Genomic DNA, 20650 nt, shown 5'->3' with positions numbered 1-20650 from the left:
CACTTGCCTATGTCATGATCTTAATTTGTGGTGTACCTGGACCAATGCATGGGAGCCAGAATGGAACAGCATTGAGATGAGAATAAAACTTATCAGTACATAGGTTTTAATGGCTGGAAAATATAACCTGGAGAAAACCACATAAGAAATGCAAATTCATAGAAAATCATATAGTAAGAAATTTTGTAAAGCTACTGTCAGGACTAATGACACTAATTGAAACCAGTAACTAAAATACAAAAACATGCTCTTTATTTAAGCAGAAATACACTGGTTGGTAAACTAGCATATTACTGTCATCAAGCAATTTTCACAATGATGAAAAATAATTCTTATACTAAACCAGAGTCATTAAGAGGCTGAACTGTTAGCATCAGTCAAGCATTTACAACAGAGATATATAAAAACTGCATTATCTATGGTAGTCACGTGATACCAAATAACAAAACTGAACTTACATCAATTGTAGAGCCATTTCCAAGGCTTTATTTAACATACTGGAAACTTGTATTAATGTAAAATGTAGTCATTCCATTCTCAGATTTTTCAGATAATACACCTGCATTTACAAAAAGAAAGAATCTAGATTATGATCACCTTCCTCAGGTAGATGAGTTAGCCAAAAAGAATTATTCACAAGAAATACAATTGACTTCAAAACACAAAACATACGTGTTTCAGATAAAAAACATACTCCATTTTTCTTTCAGTTTTAAGCACTTATAACATCAGAGTAACAAAACAACTACTTTTCAGATATACTTTCTCAGATATAGCACAATCTTGATCCAATATTCATTTGATATCAATGTGAGTCTCTTCGCTTCTATTCTTGGTCTTTTTTTGATTATATTCCCCAGGCAGTAAGATACTAAAGCAAATGCTTAAAATTAAAAGTCTGTTTAAATCACATACTGAAAGGATGCAGTAAGAATATCTTATGCCTAAGACAGTTTCATAATAGCAACCATTCCACTTAGCAGCAGAATAAAACTGAAATGTCACTACAAGTCTTGCTTTGCAACGTTAGCTCCCTAACACCCCGCTTGGGGTTTACATTTTACTGTGCTTTTCACTGAAGTGTTTTACCTAAACTTGTTGTTGTAAGCATACGGGCTGGGAAAATGGTAAAGGCGCAAGGGTGCTCAGTACCTAAACTAACAGGCTGAGATGGAAATTGAAAACCCTTCTGTAATCATGTCTGCAAGCCTGGAGAATAAGAGGTAAATGGGGATAATGAATGCAACTGAGAGAAACTGGCCTCTGAGAGATGTAGGAAGGGAAATTTCTTCATATAGTTGAAAAGTCACTGCATGTTTGGGAGACGGCTCAGTGCTAATGCTCCACCTCTCTCCCAACGAGGGGTTTAAAAAACAAGAACACTACAAATGTACAGCCAGATTTTTGAAAGTATTATCTAAAGATTATTCCCAAAAGGGGAACCAACAACGCTGCAAACACTTGAACAAGAAACGTTCGCTGCTCCAGGACTTACACTTTTGTTTTTTAAGCTAGAAGCACGTTCATATCCATCCAGAACTTTGTTTCTCCATTCAGCCACACCAGTGGCAACATCAATAAGCCAGACCTGCTACCTCTTACTGGAGCTGGCAGCTCTACAGGGAAACATTCACTCACTACCAAGAGTGAGAGAGCAATTCATGGCTGGGCAGCAAGCTCTTCAGATAGCTCTGAGGGCTCCACTGGGAGCAGAGTCCAACCTGCCCTCACTGAACAGATTGCTACCATGGCATAATGCACTCACAGAGGTGAGATGAGTAATGTGGAAAGAAATCTGGGAGGGTTTCAAGTCTCAAAGAAGGGAGTCAAGTCTCTAAAGGACTCAATGGAGCTTCCCTCAGAAGGAAAGCATAAAAAGTCAGTCATCTGCACCCAGAATTACTAATGTAGTACTCGATTCAGTGGATCAAAAAGTGGTTTCTGAGCACAGCTGCAGGACAGCACAACTGAAGCCTTCAGAACAGACACAACATGTTGTATATGTAATGTAAACAGGCTACAAGGACTCCTGCTTCTTTCTACGCCACACACAAGCATCTAACAACTCCATCCCCATCTATTTGCTATCTTCCTTAGAGCCGGTTCATAGGAAAATACAACACCTCCAAGTCCCACAGGAGATTTCTGTGCAACTGAGTAGTGTTTAAAGGCAACAACGAACAGAGAGGAGAAATAATTTCCCTATATTTAATCTCCCACTTGCGTTCCTACAGGACATAGTACAGGCAAAGGGCAATGACGTGAGCATTCTGCAGGCACCCTATGGGTATCCCATCCGCCATCCAAGAGTGGAAATTTTTCCAAGCTGCCCTTTCTGCACCTAGCTCGCTCAAGGCTTAGTAGATAAAAACACCTTGATCTCATGGGAGGAGATTAGTTGGCAGTTCCAGGATGGGTTTTGTGCCCTCTCTTTGTTTTCCGGTCATTTATATTTTTCGTTTTTATTTTAACTTCTTGGAACTGAGGCCAAGGAAGCACATGGTTCATGCTGAGTTCCCACATAGCTCTGAGCAATGCCCATTTTGTGAGAATTCAGCAGTTCCATTTGTTCTGTGGCATAAGTATTTTCAAGGTGAGATGACTGCAGAAAGAGCAAAGTTCCTCAAACTAAACAGAATTCATTTTAAGAGGAGATAGAGCAGAAATGAAAGAATTGCCCCCAGAAGGTTTCTTGTGCAAGTTTTGAAGTGCTGTAAAACCCAGAAATAGTCACTGAACTAAATGACCAGGATAGCGGTCAGGTGAGCCAAGAGGGCAATGCAACCTGATGGAAAGCATATTTCTGTAACTGGTTTTCCGTGTAGGGTTGAGTTTGTAGATTCATTGCCTAATGAATAAAAATGTGCAGATACACAGTTCAGAATTCAGCAAAGCTGACTCAGCTCTTCACACCCCTGCAGTAAGTGAAGTTGTGCACAATTCACCGAGTTCTTTATGAGGCAAGACCTTTGAAATGCTTAAAAATGCTTTGCCTCCCCAGCCCTTCCTGCCTTCCTGTTCTTTGCACGCATATTACACACACCAGTGGTCTCAACACTTCTGTGACACACCTTAATTATTTCTTTTACCCTCTCATTTGTGGTGCACAGACATGCAGCTGTTCTGCTCTTCATGCATTACTGCCAGAATCACACAGGTTGAAAAGCAGCGTCACGCTCTATAGCACTTGAGCAAAGGTTGATGATGCTGCCTGCACCCAACACACAACCTCTCATGGTTAATGTGTTAGTGTTTAGATCAACCTTTCACTGCCAGTCACTGTAGCGTAGCAGTAGCTTGTTAATACACAAAGTTCAGCTGAAACAACGCAAACTATAAAGCAATTTGAGAGTTTACATAAAATCAGAGCAAATGCACAGTGGTATAAGCTCTGTGCATATATCATAGAACAGCCTGGATTGAAGAGGACCACAATGCTCATCCAGTTCCAACCCCCTGCTGTGTGCAGGTCGCCAACCAGCAGCCCAGGCTGCCCAGAGCCACATCCAGCCTGGCCTTGAATGCCTGCAGGGATGGGGCATCCACAGCCTCCTTGGGCAACCTGTTCCAGTGCCTCACCACCCTCTGTGTGAAAAAATTCCTCCTAATATCCAACCTAAACCTCCCCTGTCTCAGTTTAAGACCGTTCCCCCTTGTCCTATCACTATCCACCCTCATGAACAACTGTTTTCCCCCTCTGTTTATACGCTCCCTTCCAGTACCAGAAGGCCAGAATGAAGTCTCCCCAGAGCCTTCTCCTCTCCAAGCTAAACAATTCCAGTTCCCTTAAACTTTCCTCATAGAAGAGGTGCTCCAGCCCTCTGATCATTTTAGTGGCTCTTCTCTGGACCAAGTGGCTCCAAGAGATCCACATCCTGGGGTCGCAGGCCTGGGCACAGTACTGCAGATGGAGCCTCAGGGAATACATGTTTTCCAAGCCTTTAAGAAAAGCAACAAGAACAGCACCCAAGAGGAACTTCAAAAGAAGTTTATACTCCACATCTGCATAAAAATTATGATTTTTAGCACTGGTTTCAACAGTCCCCCAAAATCTGTGTGTCACAGTGTGGCAATAAATAAATAAACTAAAAAGCCTGAAACAAAAACAAAAAAAACAAAAAAAAGAAGATTGACCAGAAAGAAGAAAGTGTCTAATTTAAGCTTTTTACAAAGTCCCTTCTAACTTGTATTGAAGCCCCTTCAATTAAGTTGAAGTCAAGACCGCGTTGTTCACTTGTTGCATTTGTTCATGTTCTCCACGGAGTATTATCATGATGCTATAAGCTTCCCATGTCACACGCCTGTAAGTGAACCATCCCACATTGCTATGTAAGTTCACAATCAGTCAGATGGTATGGCATGTAACAACAAGAGATTTCCCTTTAAAAAAAAACAAACAGTGCTTCTCCAATGCAGGGAAAAGCACAGCTCCAAAAACAGTTGTGTCAGCACCAGGGGGTTAGGGCTGCACACATGGCCACAGCCATGGGAACAAATGGCATGGTGGAGAAACACTGAAGTCAGCTTATATCAGAAAGACTTACACCTACAATTATGTGCCAAGCCCTCACCATTGGTGATATTGAACTGCAGCAAGCACCCAAACTGAAAATGCTTCACGGATTTAGGGAGAAGGAAAGAAGAAAGATGACGACTGGTCATATAATGTCCAAATTGTTTCCTTCAGAAATCCAGCAACTTGCTCTTCTTTCTGAAGGGGAAACCCCAAGTTCAGAAAAGGTAGCAACACCCCCTTGCTTCAGGTTGAACAAAATTGAAGAGGTTCATTGAGATAGAAGATATAAGATTGATTAAAACAGACCCTCCCCCAAATCCTCTTTCTGCCAGCTAGCATTTTCAGAAAGTATTTGTTTACATGGCTCTAAGAGGTAGATCCATAATACTTCCTTTATTTTCCAAAAATAACTGAATGAGATTTATCAAAAGATTACAAATGCAGAACGTTACAAAACAGAGTAAATTAACTTCCTCTACAAATCAAGCATATTAGATACACGTTTTAACATTGCAGGTTCCCAATTCCAGTCATAGCTTTAACATTCCTATGCAGCACCCAGAAGAGACAGGCACAAAAGACAGAGCTTTGCATTTCACAGGAAAAAGGGACACTGAATTTTGTATCTCTGTCGATCATCTACAGTCAAACGTTTATATACATATTTAAAAAAATGAAGGAAAAAAACAAATAAAACCCTCCATCACAGTAAAGGTATTTATAGTTGGAAAAATTAGACATTCAGAAATTAGGAAATGGCAGATTTGAACTTGCTCATGCAGCCATAATTCTACCCCCTTATGGGATCACCCCGTATGCTGAAATTAAGCAGAATGCTGGGGGTGGAGTAGGAAGCATGTAATCCTGTAACTAAAAACCATCTCACTATTTGTAAGCATAGTTCATATTTCCAAGGAAAGTTTAGACAGTCCATAAAAAAAGAGAAAAAGGATCTTTTGCATAATCATAATCTTCCCCACAAAACATCATGAGCACTGTTTGAATCTTGAGCTTTCAGTCCTTCAAACTTGGACCTCAGAACACATTAAAATCCTGTAGAGGAAGTCTAAACAAATACAAATTGCCAGGATAGACCAGCCCAGCCCCTTCCAAGGCACCTGTAGATGTGCAGCACATGCTACTTCCAGACAAACCGGACGCGGCGCTCTGGTTGGGATAGCAAAGCACATGCACTCCTTTTCTCCACCGCCTTTTCTCCAAGGAACTGGAGAGAGCAGGAGGGAAACCACACAGAGGTCTGTGACATGTCAGCATTCCAGCTCGAACATTCTTTCAACACAAATCCATGTTGCCCTGACAGCTCCTACAGGTCCTCATTCCCACCTGCACAGCTAGGGGCTGCTTATGGTACTGCTGAAGTGGTTCTATTCAGTGGTTCAGATACATAACCAGCGCCTCTCAGAAAAAGCACAAAGCCCAGCAACTACCTGAGCAAGCCACAATGTACCTAAATCTGAAGACACCGGGATGGAAAGTCTCTGCTCCAGACAAGCAGCCTTCTGCTTGTTCAGTTTTAACAGCTCACAGCAAATAACAATTAATGAAGCATCTCAAAGTCCTGGAATAACTGTGTAACTAGGGCTACTCGCACAGAAAGCTGCTCCCTAACATCAAGCACACGTTCATTTAGAAAAGAGAGTACTCATTTAGCCTCTTACTCTGCATTAACTCTCCAGGATTGCTCTTTCTCCAAGCTACACACTGCCCCGATCTAGCTGTAATAAATTCTTTTATTTGCTGTTGTACCTTATAGCTTCCCTGGGTGGCTTAAGCAGAAGGAAAAAAAACCCAAAACCATACCAACATACCATAGGGCTCTCAAGCCCAGACACAGATGAAGAGACCACTCACATATTTAAAAGGTGTATTTATAAATTCATCTAGCATTTGAAGCGTTGGACCTGCTTAATAAGAAGGAAAACCACAAAAGAACGCTTGGTGTCTCAGATACCAGCATTAGGCACAAGGCTGCCAGCTTACACCATTTCACTGCACATCTCAACACCTCCTGCTCTATTTACGTGTCCCACTGCTGGAGGTACTTCCATCTGAGAAATGGGTGAGCACATAGCTACACATACAAAGCAACACCACTCAGACCAGGGATGGCTTCTAGTGAGATGATCTCCGTACAGTCCAGCACAATGTACACAGCTCAGGCCCAATGCAGTGCTGACACAGCTCATGGGCTCAGGGTTAGCAGAAGCTAACACTGAGCTTTACACATGCCACTGCACATGTTGATGGGAACGAGCCTAGAATCAACAGCTCCACTGGACTGAAAACATCTGTTTGTTCTCCAGCCCGAGGAACTAAACGGCTCTGGGCTCAGTTAGCACATGGGTAGAAGCTAACTTGCACAAACTCCATGACAAAGGCACTCTGGCACACCTCTCACCTCCTTCCACACCCACTCATCCCCAATACTCAAAGTATTTTGTGCCACAAACCATGGTTCTCAAAAGGAAACAACAACAACAACAACAACAACAACAACAAAAAGGTTAAATCTCCCTTAAACATTAAGAATCACAAACCGAGGAAAGAGTCAGGCTTATATTTGTGTGCCACAACTCCATTTCAGAATTTCGCATGCTTGGTTTTACACTAACCTAGCCAAGGCCCAGAAAGACAGGTATATTACCAGTAGAAGCAAACTGAGCACCCATTCAGCCTCAAAGATGTTTGATTACAGACACAAGAAAACCAAACTCTTGGATTTCATTTCCACTTCTTTTTTTCTGACTCCCCACAACTGCAGTGAAGAGTCTCTATCCAGAGACCTGGATAGCCCCAGTGAAGTAGACAGCAGATGTGTAGTACAAGGAGGCTGTGGATGCCCCATCCCTGCAGGCATTCAAGGCCAGGCTGGATGTGGCTCTGGGCAGCCTGGGCTGCTGGTTGGCAACCCTGCACATAGCAGGGGGTTGGAACCAGATGAGCACCTTTGCAACCCAGGCCATTCTACGATTCTAAACGTGGTCACACTAACAGACAAGTTATAATCAGCATCTAGAAGTAAAGACTTCACTGTATGAACCAGCTATATATATCTGAGGAATATCTAGACTCTGCCATTCCTGGTGTTATAAGCATCCTTCCAGACAAAACATTATAGATATATGACAATGTGGCTTTGCAGTGTATCTTAAAAGCAACCATGTAACAGCCAGTCCACTTGTGTGAAATGCATTGCTCTTCTCCCACACACAAAGCTAGGCTTTGTAGTTTAGCTTTGGGCAACAAATAGCTTAGGATTTTATCCCATTGATGCCTTCAGGATGAACCTCACTCTGTTGCAATCAGCAGTCTGATCCAATCTTAATTTCACGTCCTGCCTGATGCTTCAAAAGAAAGCGAGTCCTTTCACACAGTGCACGTGGTCACAACACTTGTACTGCTGTGGAAAAAGCTTTGCTGACCACACTGAACCTAGACAAAGGACTAGACCACTGTATAAAGTATACCATAAGGAACAATTACTTTAATATAGGGTTTATGTGTTCAACTGTACAACCCCGGGGCCCCTCAGCAGGTAATGGCATGCACTTACTACATACAATAAGCCAGGTTCCTGCCACAAACAGATGGTGAGGCACTCATCCTGAGCTGCGAGGACATTCAACCCTGCCAGACCTACGATCTGGAGTAAACAGCCCTCACAATGCACACATTCACTGGCCAGCAATTCCAGGTTTAGTAGCCAAACCTGCAACTTTCCCCCTCACTTCTAACTGAGCTCAGGATGGTAACATCACATACAAAAAAAAACATACAAAGACTGCACATGTTTTCAACTATAAAGCATATGTGCTAATTTTTAGGCTACTCTAAATATCTTTAAATCACTGCCAATGAATAAAAAAAAGTTGTGGAGATGTGCTGGCTGAGAAAAGTTATTCTCATTTATGAACCATAGAATAGTTGCTTTTTTGTGTGTATTCAGCAGTGGTAACAAACACTTACTTAAGGTGATGTAATAGTTTTGGGCAAACACTTACCTCACACATGGCAATCTGCTGGAGACAATGTGGTACAACTGGCAAGTCTGTGCAACAGATTGGTCCCCTGGCACTCAGTTCAGGGAATAAGCAAAGCAGATGTACTTGAAAAGGCTCATTTGCTCACTGTTTTCATTAAAGCTGAATACAAGAAAACAGGCCACAACCCAACCATACTGATCCAAGGGAAAATTCTCTTCCCCCTTCAGCATACTGGGCTGTGGTTCCCAAACATCCACTGGAGCAAGTCAAGGGCAGCCTGCTTCTTGCAGCACTGCACAGGCAGAAGAGCTTTGGCCACAACTCTGTGACTCAACGTGGCAGCCCTCCTGCCACCCTCTGTAGCTCTATTTTAGCACCATCTGATTTAGTACTTCAAGTCTCATGACCCATATCCAATAAAGAGGTTCTGTGTAATACACTGATCAGATAAAAGGATGCTTTCAAGCAGTGGTTATGCAAGAGATGCACACTGCAAAGCAAACTCTCAAACTCTGAACGAATGCTAAATGAAATAAAACCTATCCTTGCTCTTAAATCTAACACATTGGCCTTCTGCTTGGAACTGAATGACATCTGTTACAACTGCTAACAGACTTTTGTTAAGACTCACCAACTAAGCTTTATTAAAATTAAAAGAAAAAAATTAGAAAACAACTTCACCAGGAGAGAATCCTCAACACTTCTAAGAGGTATTCTTCAAAACTATTTTAACATCAGTACTGTACTAACCTCTCCAGGCAATCACTACTTGCTAAATAAGTTGTCAGTCTCCAGACACAGGCACAACAGCAATTTGCACACAATCCAAGCAATCTGTAATGAAAGCACACTCCCCAGCTCGATTCCACATCCAACAGCACATAGCAAATTGGTGCCAGAGAGATTAGAATCCATCTTTCTGACTTTCTGTCTGGTACTTAATCGGTGGAAGACGCCACTTCCCAATAGACAGCAAAGCCCCCAGTATCAGTGGTGTGGGTTGTTTAGTGTTTTTATTTTTGGAGATTTTATGCATGTAATTTCATTTTCAACTCTTATGTGAATTAGCAGTACGAAGTGCTGCAAAATCAATACAGCTTCAACAAAACAAGTGTATCTGCAAGGAATTAAGATTACACCGGCCTCAGGTCAGAGATTTACTGCACTTGACCCTGTACAACAAGAACTAGAAATGAAACTGCTTGCTGCAAAGACCAGCCAGGAGCTTAAAGAGGCAGCATTTTATGTTTGTTTTACTCTTCATGCGTCTAATAATAACATTGTAAAACGAATAAAACTAACTTCCTTGCTTTATGGCTCTCACTCAATACACTATTGTTAACAGCTGACAGTTCACAACCTGTTCAGGGTTTACAACATTAGGAGGAAAAAAAAAAACAGGACAGCTTTCAGACATTACCAAGCATCTGCTGTCAGTGAGAGCTGTCTGAGGCACCCACTGCAGGCTGAGGAATGCAGACATACCAAGATGAGGATCAAAACTGCCCATTTTAGAATCCTAGAATGGAACAGTCTGTCAGGGCAAGAACAATTAGCCCATATTTTTATTATTCATATGCTACTTAGAAACACATTAGGTACTTCATAAGGTGTTTTTCCTCCCCTCTCCCAACCCCCCCTGCCCCCCAGGTGACATAAGCCCTACTCCAAAGGATTTAGTCTAATTGGAGACAATGCTTGCAGTAATAAGATCAGTTTTGAATGCATACATACTCAAGGGCTCACAAACACAGCTTGGGTTACAGGGCCTGAGATAGTTGGTGATGCTGAAGGTGGGAGCTTTTAGAAAAGCTGAAGAACTGACAACATGAGAAATATTGTATGCTTCAGGATGGGAAGATTTGTCTCAAATCAAAAATGGTGAACGCTTTTTTGAAAAAAATTCTGTTAACAAGTCATTTTTTTTAATGCATACTACCTGCCTTTAACAGCTGTGGTAATACAGAATTCCAATCAAGCACAGAACAGACAGGTGGCCAAACTAAATGCAAAGAGCTTCAGAGAGAGGTGATAGGCAGCACCCAAAGGGCTGGAAGATACATCTGCAGCAAGAAACACTGTGCACCATCATCTGGGAGCAGAGCACTTCTGACTCCTGCAGGACTAAGATGAGGAGTTTACACCTGCTGAGGCAGCTGCACTCTTGTGAAGCGCTTTTATCACTAACTGCAGATGGCAGACAGCACACGTAGGGCAGAACTAATTTTGCCTTCCAAAAAGCATGTGCATATTCCAAAAGTCCAAAGAAGTGCCTCTGCTATAGTGATATGCAACTGTAGTACGCATCAAGCTTTTACCCAGATAAGGAGCCAGCCTATTCACTTTACATTAAATTACCATGCATCCCTTTGTTCTTGTAAAATGGAACGATAAAGCCTAAGCCATTAAGAATGGGAACAAAATGCCTTATATGTGCTTCTCCCCACCCCCCTCTGCTTTTAGAGATGGTTTTACTGAAGGAAAGAACCATCTTACTCTGTCCAGGCCAACAGTTTTCCTCTCAGGATTAGAAAGAAACTAGAGCAGGTCACGCTGAGCTGGCACTGCCGCAGCCGGACTTTGATACCCATCACCAGCTGGCGAGTTGAAGGCTAACTCAGCTATTGCTGCACAATGGCAGCCTGCAGCACTGCAGCAAAGTAACCACGTAAACCAGAATCCCTCCCCACCCCCCCAGTAATTTCCCTACAGAAAAACAGCAGCTGACTAGAACTACAGATTTGGCATTCTTTAGCAGGCGATAAGATTTGCTGTAAGTATCTAAAAATACACTTGATGGCTGGCAGCCCAAGGAACTAATCAATGGAAGTTCACGAGGTGTGCTTTGCAGCCCAGATGTTCTCAAACTGCTCTCTGTGGAAAAACTGATGGGGATGACCAATTGCAGTACGCTGCCTTCTATTCCTTCTGCTACTGCCGTGTGTGCTCAAAAGATGAGAAGCATGCTTGCAATTGAAAATACTCTCCCTTAATTATTTCCTTTTGTTACAGTTAGCATAAAATTGTCACAACTAATTGGTGAGATGAAGTTGTTTCAGAGACATCTTGATATCAAGCACAAATCAACCTGCACCGCTGCAGCAAAATGACCTTAACAAAAGCTCCAAATGCACAACCACGGCACCAGGACTCCAGATAGCAACAAAAACTTCAGACAGCAAACTATTTCCCCAACCTGACTTACGCATTTTTTTCAGTAGATAGCATTAAAACTTGTGTAAAACGGAAGAAGAGCAAGAGGTCTTACTTGCTTATATAAAGAAAACACCCTGAAGGATTTTCTAGGCAAATGATTGCAAAAGCTAACTGTTACTAGATCTTAATTTATTATATATTCACATCTGAAAGCTTTCTTCCAACACTTCAGTCATAAATGATGATAAAAATGCAAAACTATACCTTGGGGAAAATACAAGAACTGGCTTAAACGTGTATTTCTCTATGCACTAAAATAAACACACAGCACTAGCACCAAACTTGGATACCAGGCTGTCATCTCCCTTATGGGGGCACACACGCTAGTTATGGACAGTTAGGGGTGAGAGAATGGCTGCTGCACAGGTAATGCCTCCTGTTCTATTCTGTTGGCCCATGATGTCAGAGGATGCTGGTGCTGTGGCAGTAGAGATTGAATCTTCCCACCAATATCATTGCATTTTGCTGCCGTGAGACAGACAGCAGAGGGGCACTCTGTCAGAATGGCGTCTGCCATGGAAGTGCAGATGGAGCAAAAGTGCAGAACCGAATTCCTCCATGAGGAAAAAAATGGCACCCGCTGACTTTCAGCAACCCTTGGGAGCACTTATGGAAACCAAACACAGGGTGTGAGCACAGTGAGGTGCTGCATTTCAGGAGAGGCAACAGCGGGTCACCTCAATTGGTGCGCTTGTTTACCAGCAGGCTCTTGTCCAGTGCTGCCAAAAATTCACAGCTCATGGTGGTGACTGTGTTGAAAAACTGTTTTGTAGTTGAGAATTTGCTCTATAAAACAGTGTTATTATGCTCTTTGTAGATGTTGTAGTTCCCATGGAAATAAATAGTAGGTTGCTCTAAAAGTAATGCCTCCATACATCGCTTACTTTGATTTCGACAAGAAAGTTCTTTTCTTCTCCCTTTTTACCAAAGATGTGCACTTAGCATATGAGCACAAATCCGTAAGCACCCCCAGGGAAGCCTCAGAGGCCCTTTTGCAGCATTTCTCAGAAAGCAGTGAATTTTGTCAACTCAGAAGAATTACTGATCTGCCATCATCTCTACAAGTTACAAAGCACAGAGAACTAAAGCCAAGTTCAAATTTCCAGTGCTTTCCTTCGCTCTGCTACTTCAGTCTGCTCCACTTCTTTCCCCTAAGAAGGGCAACATTTGCCCTTGGCGGAGGACAGAATGTAGCGTGTGCTCATCTTCAGTTCTAAATAATCCAAACCAACTCTGCTCTTACAAACACCGGTATGCTTCAGGATTTTCCCTTAACACCATCAAACTCTTCCATTCCATAGTTTTCAAGCAACCATTTTTAATGCAAGCAACAGCATTTTACCTTAGTATTTGGAGAGAACATGAAGCTGTTTCAACAAAGAGGTTCAGGCTTTCACAGTACAGGTCAAGAGCTTCACAAGCAGACCACTTAAACCTGTATTTCAGGCAAGATTTTGCAAGTGGATTCCTTTGGAGACATGCTGTCAAATCTGTTCAACTCTGCTATTGCTGTTGTTGAGGATGGAGTGCAGGTGCGAATTCAGGAAGATTTCCTTGGTTTACCATCAGGGCTGCTGGCTGAAGGGTTATCGAGTGTGGACGCTGCCTTCTTTGTCCCCATTTCTCACATAAGTTCTGGCAGCTACACACAGAAAGACAGATTCCTTTATGTATGATAAATGCTACAATCACTGCCACCTCCTTAGGGAAGGCAAGAAGTGCTGAGCACAGCTCAAAAAGAGAAATCGTTCATACCGAAAATACAACTTCTCTACTGCAAGGCAGACTGATCTTTTGCTGGCTGAACAGCAAGATAGAGAACACGCAGCTGATTAACTGAATACACTGGACCTCATACCATAAAAAACACACCACTTTGAGCAGGCTTCATCACTTCTGTCATTGTTTTTGGTAATAATTGTGTCACTGTTGCTTTTTCTTTAAGCTCCAGCTTGGGGAGGTGGGGTAGAGATCCTGGACTTTTCAGCAGGATAAAATTCAGAAAAAAGATCTGTCCACCACCACTTATTTCCCAGCCCTTCCAAGAAAGGCCACTGAAGCATATGGGGATGTTTTTGAACAGATAGGCACACCCAGTCAGGAACCCACAGATGAACTTACAATCTTGCTTTGGATCACAACATGACACAAGTGCAAATTCTATCAGCTATTGCCATTGCAGTAAGCTTCCTAGTCAGCTTTAAAATCACCAAAGAATTAAGAAAAACTTAAATTATTTGTAAGGTACAAGTATATATATAATGAGGTAACATGTAACAGAAAGACAATTTGTCCCCCAAAACGCATTCACATGCCTTTTAATCAGAAGCTTGCTCTCCTTCACTGTTTTCCTCCCTTTCTCCCCTCAGGCAGCTTGGTAAGCTTGTAAGCAGTTTTAATCTTCAGGGTGGGTGGTGGTTGTTAGTTTAATACAGTATGTTTTAAAAGGCTCTATGGTCCTGAGCACTGCTGCAAGCAAACACATACAAAATTAAATTCCATAAACCAAGAAATGCTTTCAGAACTGCTACTACCATTCAGAGAGAAGACGTAGTAAAACAGTCCATATTTTGTGCTGTATAAGCTTTTGCTCAACTCTGATCTATTCAGTTGTTCCATCAACTAGATATCAGGTGATATCAAATATGTTTTTTGTTTATTTCAAACCTAGGCTCTGAATGCAAACATTGCCAGTGTCTGCTTAACAAAGACCAATTATTCAACACATATCCAAGTTACTATGAAACGTCTATAATACATTATTGATAATATAACATCTTCTGACCTAGACAGAGCTGATTAAAGCATATAATTAAAGGTTTCTGATGCATTACATTATTCTCCTCCAAATGCAGCTCCAGCAGCACACTTTACGGACCCAGTGAAGCAGCCTATGTCAGCTTGCTAAGCACTCTGTCAAACTATTTAAACAAAGCCAGTGTCCTTGGGAAGGAAAATACCACCCCACTACCTGTTTTCCTCCAGAACCAAGTTCTCCATTATGTAATTCAACATTTTGAACTCCGGTTCTCCCTTTTCCTACCTCCGTTCTATGATAAAGCAATCTGTATTGCATTACAACAGCGTCATAACCAAGATAAGGATTTCATCACACCAGACATTACCTGGAGGGACAGCTTCTGTGGCACACAGCTACCACATAACAAGCAAACACAATGCAAGGTGGTTTTTAAAGCCTGCAAAACATAGAGGCACCAGAGCACAAAGTCCTCCCACTCCCAAAATGAGCACTACAAGCCTACACTTCGCAGTGCATTTGTCCCATACACCTTCATCCCATTGCAAGGTGCAATTCAGAACAAAGCTCACTTCACACCTTCACTCCTCATAAAGGCCATCTATCAAACAGCTACTCAGCAATCTTTCAGATGATGATGTGGATCATTTCTCATGTGGATCATGAGTAAAAATGATCCAGGAAATATCAACCAGGCACCAGCTGATGCTGCTCACCTCCTCAGTTCCCCATTCCCAAGCCTGCAAAGCAGCTGAATAACCCCTTAGCTTTGTTTGCCCCTTCATTGCATCTAGCTCTTTCATATTTACAGATTGGCAGGTTACCAGCAACTTGAATGCGATCATTTTAGACAGCTTGAAGTTCCTTCAAAACAACACACACACGTAAGCTTACAGCAGACACAGTGATCCTGTTCAGTACGCAGCCTCCAGAGGATGGAGGAGGGAAATTCTTTCCACAGCTCCCAAACTTCAGAAGAGTACGAGTTGCTGAAGAATATTTAACCACAAGAAGATACAATGGAAATCACACATGCACAAGAATTAAAACTTGAGAGTACAGAGCTCAATATTCAAGGGGCTGTAAAGAGTCCCTGAGTTCCCATCCCTCCTGGCTTAGGGGCAGCCCTTAGCCCAGCACTCCAGGCCTCCCCAGAATTTCCAACGCCTTCACTCACACATCAAAATTCCTCTGCTTTCTGGCAGTACCTGAACCTGGGCACGAGACTAAAAGCAGCACTTTGGAATAAATTCACCTTCGAAACAGGCAGCAGGGAGCCAAGTTTGTTGGAAACGTTCACAAACATGAGCAGTCACATTACATCCATCATAGACTTAACCTGAATATTGAAGTAATACACTGGAGAAGACTTCACTTCACAGCCTGGAGCAATTAAACAGCCCAACCACTGTAACAAACTACCTGGCCTCTGAAGTTCTGTTTTGGCCACCAGAAGCAAATCACTGGGTTATGTCCTTTTCTTTATTTCTTCTCACTTTTGAAGTGAAAGAACGACACAGAGCAGAGATCTTCAGCATCTCACAGTATGGGGCAGAAGCTTTTTCAAGAAACTACCTCCAGCTTTTAAAAGCTGATGCTTGCAGGGAAAAAAAAACAAAAGCCAGAATCACCAATGCCGTATTAAAAGCTCGTCTGAACTTCTGTTCAAGACATAACAAAAACCTTAAAGAATGCAAAAATGCTGTGAGCTTGAACTCTAGCAACAATCCCCCATCAAAACCCAAACTATTCTTAGCAGCCTGCAAGCAGTTTCACATCACAGCAGGGTCACTGCAGTGCCGTCCTACATAATAAATATGCATGGAACTACCAGAAGTGAGGATCCCTGATCTAAACAGCAAGCAAGGTTGTTTCAGGTAAATTACAGCATCTGACCCTCCCACCTACTTTCTGCTTTTATAATCACCTCTTCCAGTTAGCAAACAAACAGGATTTTCCATGTGGTGGCGTGAAAAAAAACACTATGAGGCAAGGACAAGACAACACAAAAGTTAACTACTGTGTTGATAAAATAAATGGCATTCAGTAATTATTTACAGTATGAATACAGCCTAGCTGATTTCTCAGCAGTGTTCCTTTAAATGACAAGAAGAAAGTTTGGTTATTATGGCTCTAGCATCGAGTGGTTAGAGAAAGATACATAGGCACACACTGACAAAGGTGAGACAGCTTCTCCTTACCAGCATCAAACCTTAATGCAGGCCACAAACAAGACAGGCTGAACATACCAAGCTCCCACATCAACACAGATTCTTACCAGTGTTGCACCTGATCATTTAAAAAGAAAAGTAACTACTGAAGAATTGCGTTTTGAAAGACTGCTACAAGCTTGTGCTACCGTTGTGCAGCAGAATTCTTAGTGGCACATATATAGTATTACCTGCACAATAAAGTGGGGCTTCTGTGGTTTTTTTTCCAGACATATCTATCATCATTCACACTGCCCTCATGAAAATTTATTTCACTTGTAAATCCCCTGGGGAAGAACTTGTCTTATCCGTACTTAACAGCCCAGGGCACAACAAAGTTCCACCCTCCTTTGCTTTAAATCAAAGCGTAGCACAAGTATTTAAGACAGAAGACTGAATGCGTTCATAGAATGCCCTTTGTATCACTTCTCACTCAGTTCCCTCTTGCAGTTCAGAATAAACACTTCAGCTGTCACTCTATTAGCAGCTCTGCCTCCCTATGAAATGAAGATGGAGCCAAGTTTGCCTGTATCGTGAGTTCACAGTAAGCAGCAACCAGATGGACAGCACATCACCATATGCTCCCCCTTGCCAAAAGGTCAAGAAGGAAGCAAATACAAGTCAGGAAAAAAAAAAAAGAAAAAAAGAAAGGAGATGTGGAAACAAATACCTCTGTAGCATACTCGTTAATTCATGCACACACTCTTTCCTGCCTTCTACTATTTGTACCTTGGGATCAGAACTGCAGGAAGTGGGGGCAATGAGTGGGGCAGCTGAGGACAGCATCGGCTCCAGCACAGCCCTTGCTAGGCAGGTAATGTGCCTGCACTGCATGCAGCAGTGCTGCGTTCCTACCAAGAGCCCTCACACAAGCACGGGGAAAAGAACTTGTCTCACACGGCCCTAAGCGATAGGGAAGGGAACAAAGCCAGCACTATATGCAGGGTCAACACCAGAGAAGCAGAGGCTTTTCCCAATGCACTGCCAAGAGGTTCAGCTGTGCCCACTCCACAATTCCTCCACATTTCTTTTTGCCCAGAGATAACGTGTCAGAAGCTTTTACGCAAACTTGGGATGCTACTTAACTGCTGCATTGCTCTTTCAGTCGAAGGAAACCAGCCAGCCACACCGTGTCTCTGAGGAGTTCCTGCCCTTTGAACTAGCCTCAGAAATAACAGCCTCCAAAGCTCCAATGTATACTGAATTATGTTACTGCTCCCTGCTCAGGATTGACTTCTTAAAATCAAAGAAAACAAAAAAAAAGAGCATTCATGTTGCTAGAAGTGGTGGCTGGTAACAGAAAAAAGAAGTAAACACATGCAAGAAAAATCTTCCAAGTTGCCTTTAAGACCTTTGCATGAGTTAGCAAACAAACTGTGCCCCATATCTCACTTTCCTCTTCAAACGCTGGTTTCAAAGCTAATTTTATCATTCCTGATAAAAAGTGACAATTTATTAGACACAGGCTGTAAAACCCAGGCAGCTCTTACACAACAGCAGCTACAGGCTGTGCACTGCTGAGACATCACACACCTCACGCTTACATCCGGGCTGTCTGGTAACACTCATTAACACACACATAGGAGCCCTGCAGTTCACAATCAGACAGCCTGCTTGAAATTCAGATCATCACCTCCACGGTGATGCATTTTCTATGAGAAATTTGATAGGGGTACAGAAGTACTAAAACAAGTCAGCAGCACAAGTCGCACTCACTTTAATAAAATCTGAGTTTTGCTATTTTGCTAGATAAACTCTCATCATCTCAGTGGCAAAAGCTGGTAGGTACACTTTACTAACAGCCACATAACACTGTTAAGTCACTGTAAGAACGAGAGCCACAGCTTTTTGACAAGCTCTGACACTTCCCTGGTTTGCAGGCAGCCTTTGAAGTTCCCTGAACAGCACAGACGCTGTCTCACGGCAATCCATTCAAGCAAAACCGAACTGTTTTCCTATGGCTGCTTGCTTTTCTTAATTATTTGGCAGCCCCTGGACACAGAAGCCATGCATACCCACGCTTCGGGCAGAGCAGGAGCAAAAGGGGCCATGAAACACTGCAGGGCTGCTGAGGCAGACATACAAAGCAGCAGAGGGACAGGGAAACAAGTCAGATATCAGCTCTCATTTTCCTGGACAGAGCACCAGCTTCACCCACAAAATAACACCTTACCCAAGGAGGCAACTGCATGAATTACAGTCAATGCTGAGGACTGGAATCCCACTTGTGGTTCACCTTCTGTGGCTCACCTTAACATCCGTACAATATCCTTTTAGAAACATAAACAATACAAAGAGGTTCCATGTCAGAAACTAATTTGCAAGGCAGTTATTTTGGTTTGGAGTTCAACTCTGGAAAATTAGGAAGCATCATATTTAGAACAGCATATGACTTAAAAAGATGATTAATGCAAATGGAGGTTAACAGTTACGTTTGCATACTAATTTTCCTGCAAATCATTGGCTCATTCAGTGCACAGGATGGCTCACACAGGCAGAACTAAGCTTCTGCAACCCTCAGCCAGACATTTGCTGAATGACAGGTCTTAGGTTTAGCAATCCAAGTATCTGAACGTTTTAAAGTGTAGTTTTAATTCATGTTTAAGATACAGCTTTGAATAAAAAACTAAGCAGATGCATGTTGTTATCCTGCTTAGTTAAGTACCATTCAAACTCCCTTCTTGCTTTGGGTTCACAAGAGCCTGCCTTTCATCACTCACACAACGCCAGTGACTCGGACAGGATCACCTATACGTAATCAATAGTGACCATATAACAAAACATGGAATTAAACCCTAACACACAGCACTTGCCTTGCTAAAACCCAACTGCAGGCAATAGGTGGACTGAAGGAAACCTCCCACTGTCCCACTCAGCCTTAACCTCCATTGAAGACTTTGTTGGGCGAAAAAAAAAAAGACTTTAAGCTCACCACTGGGAGCCTCTGGAGCCAAAGTCACAGGACAAGTTATTCCACATGGTGCTCAACTAAGATTTATTGTGCTCCACTTGAAGCTGGAAGTTCACCAAGCACAATGATGTCCACCCCACTACACAACAATGAAACCCACTCTCTGTTTTCCAACCCTACAGAGCACAGATTCACTCCTCACGTTATTACACCCACTAGGACCACTGTCACCGAATCTAACAGTGTGCAAAATCCAGACAGGACCTGCAGGGACAAAAGGGAGGGAGGCCATGAGTTCTCCACGCATGATCCAGAAGCAAAGGCTCTGCAAATAGCACTGCGTTGACTCTTCGACAATAATACAAGACAAAAAAGACTCCAGCTCACTCTCTTACAGCAACAGTGGTTCTGCAGTGTCCATAAGAATGAAGTGCTGTCCGTTAAGGAACACCAGTGTCCAGCAGATGAGTTGAGTACTATGCAGACAGTACACATCATTTGTTATGTGTATAGAGAGTGCATGCAGATTAGTGTTACACTAAGTAACATGATTTAGTTCATTACTGTTCTATTGACGGGTAACGCAATAATCTAAATGAATACTGAATAAATTAGAGGTAAACTTCAATCTTACCATGGTCTCAGAGGGCAATCCATTTTCTCCCAGTCTAGAAGAAATCACATTAATTACAGTGAAACCACATTCCTGACCACGCTTGAAATCTCACTTCCAGCACAGAGCAATTGAAGCAGCAACCTGTGATGCAATACTGCTGCAGAGTCAGCAGCTGCAGCGTGCAGCCTGCCGGAGATGGAGCTGTCAGCAGGCTGCTGGCCAGCCCGACTGTGGAGCCCCTGCTGGACCCAGCCTAGGGCAGTGCACAGCAGCACCTGGAGCAAGCAGAGACAAAGCAGAAAGCCGCTTGTGGCTGCCACAGAGAACCTTCAGAACTCACACCCAACTGACCTTTGAGAACACAGCGATGGGGACAACAGTTACACTGTGCACTGTGCTCTGCATTTGCAGTCAGCCAT

General features: G+C 42.7%; 1 protein-coding gene across 4 annotated transcripts in view; it reads right to left on the bottom strand.

Moving 5' to 3' along the window:
• TMEM266 (transmembrane protein 266) overlaps positions 1-20650 on the bottom strand; it is a 107501-nt gene that overhangs the window by 59372 nt on the left and 27479 nt on the right. For 3 of the 4 annotated variants that reach the window (XM_052672197.1, XM_052672195.1, XM_052672196.1), the window contains one exon: positions 459-559. The gene's annotated coding sequence lies outside the window, so the exon portion shown is untranslated. Of the gene's footprint in view, positions 1-458; positions 560-13078; positions 13739-20650 lie in introns of those variants that run through there. The other variant, XM_052672198.1, reaches the window with a different exon arrangement.

Source organism: Tympanuchus pallidicinctus, unplaced genomic scaffold (genome assembly GCF_026119805.1).
Source record: "Tympanuchus pallidicinctus isolate F22 unplaced genomic scaffold, pur_lepc_1.0 scaffold12, whole genome shotgun sequence".
In the NCBI taxonomy this organism is placed as follows: domain Eukaryota; kingdom Metazoa; phylum Chordata; class Aves; order Galliformes; family Phasianidae; genus Tympanuchus; species Tympanuchus pallidicinctus.
The sequence above is the reverse complement of the archived record's forward strand: the minus strand, read 5'-3'. Positions and strand labels throughout refer to the sequence as shown.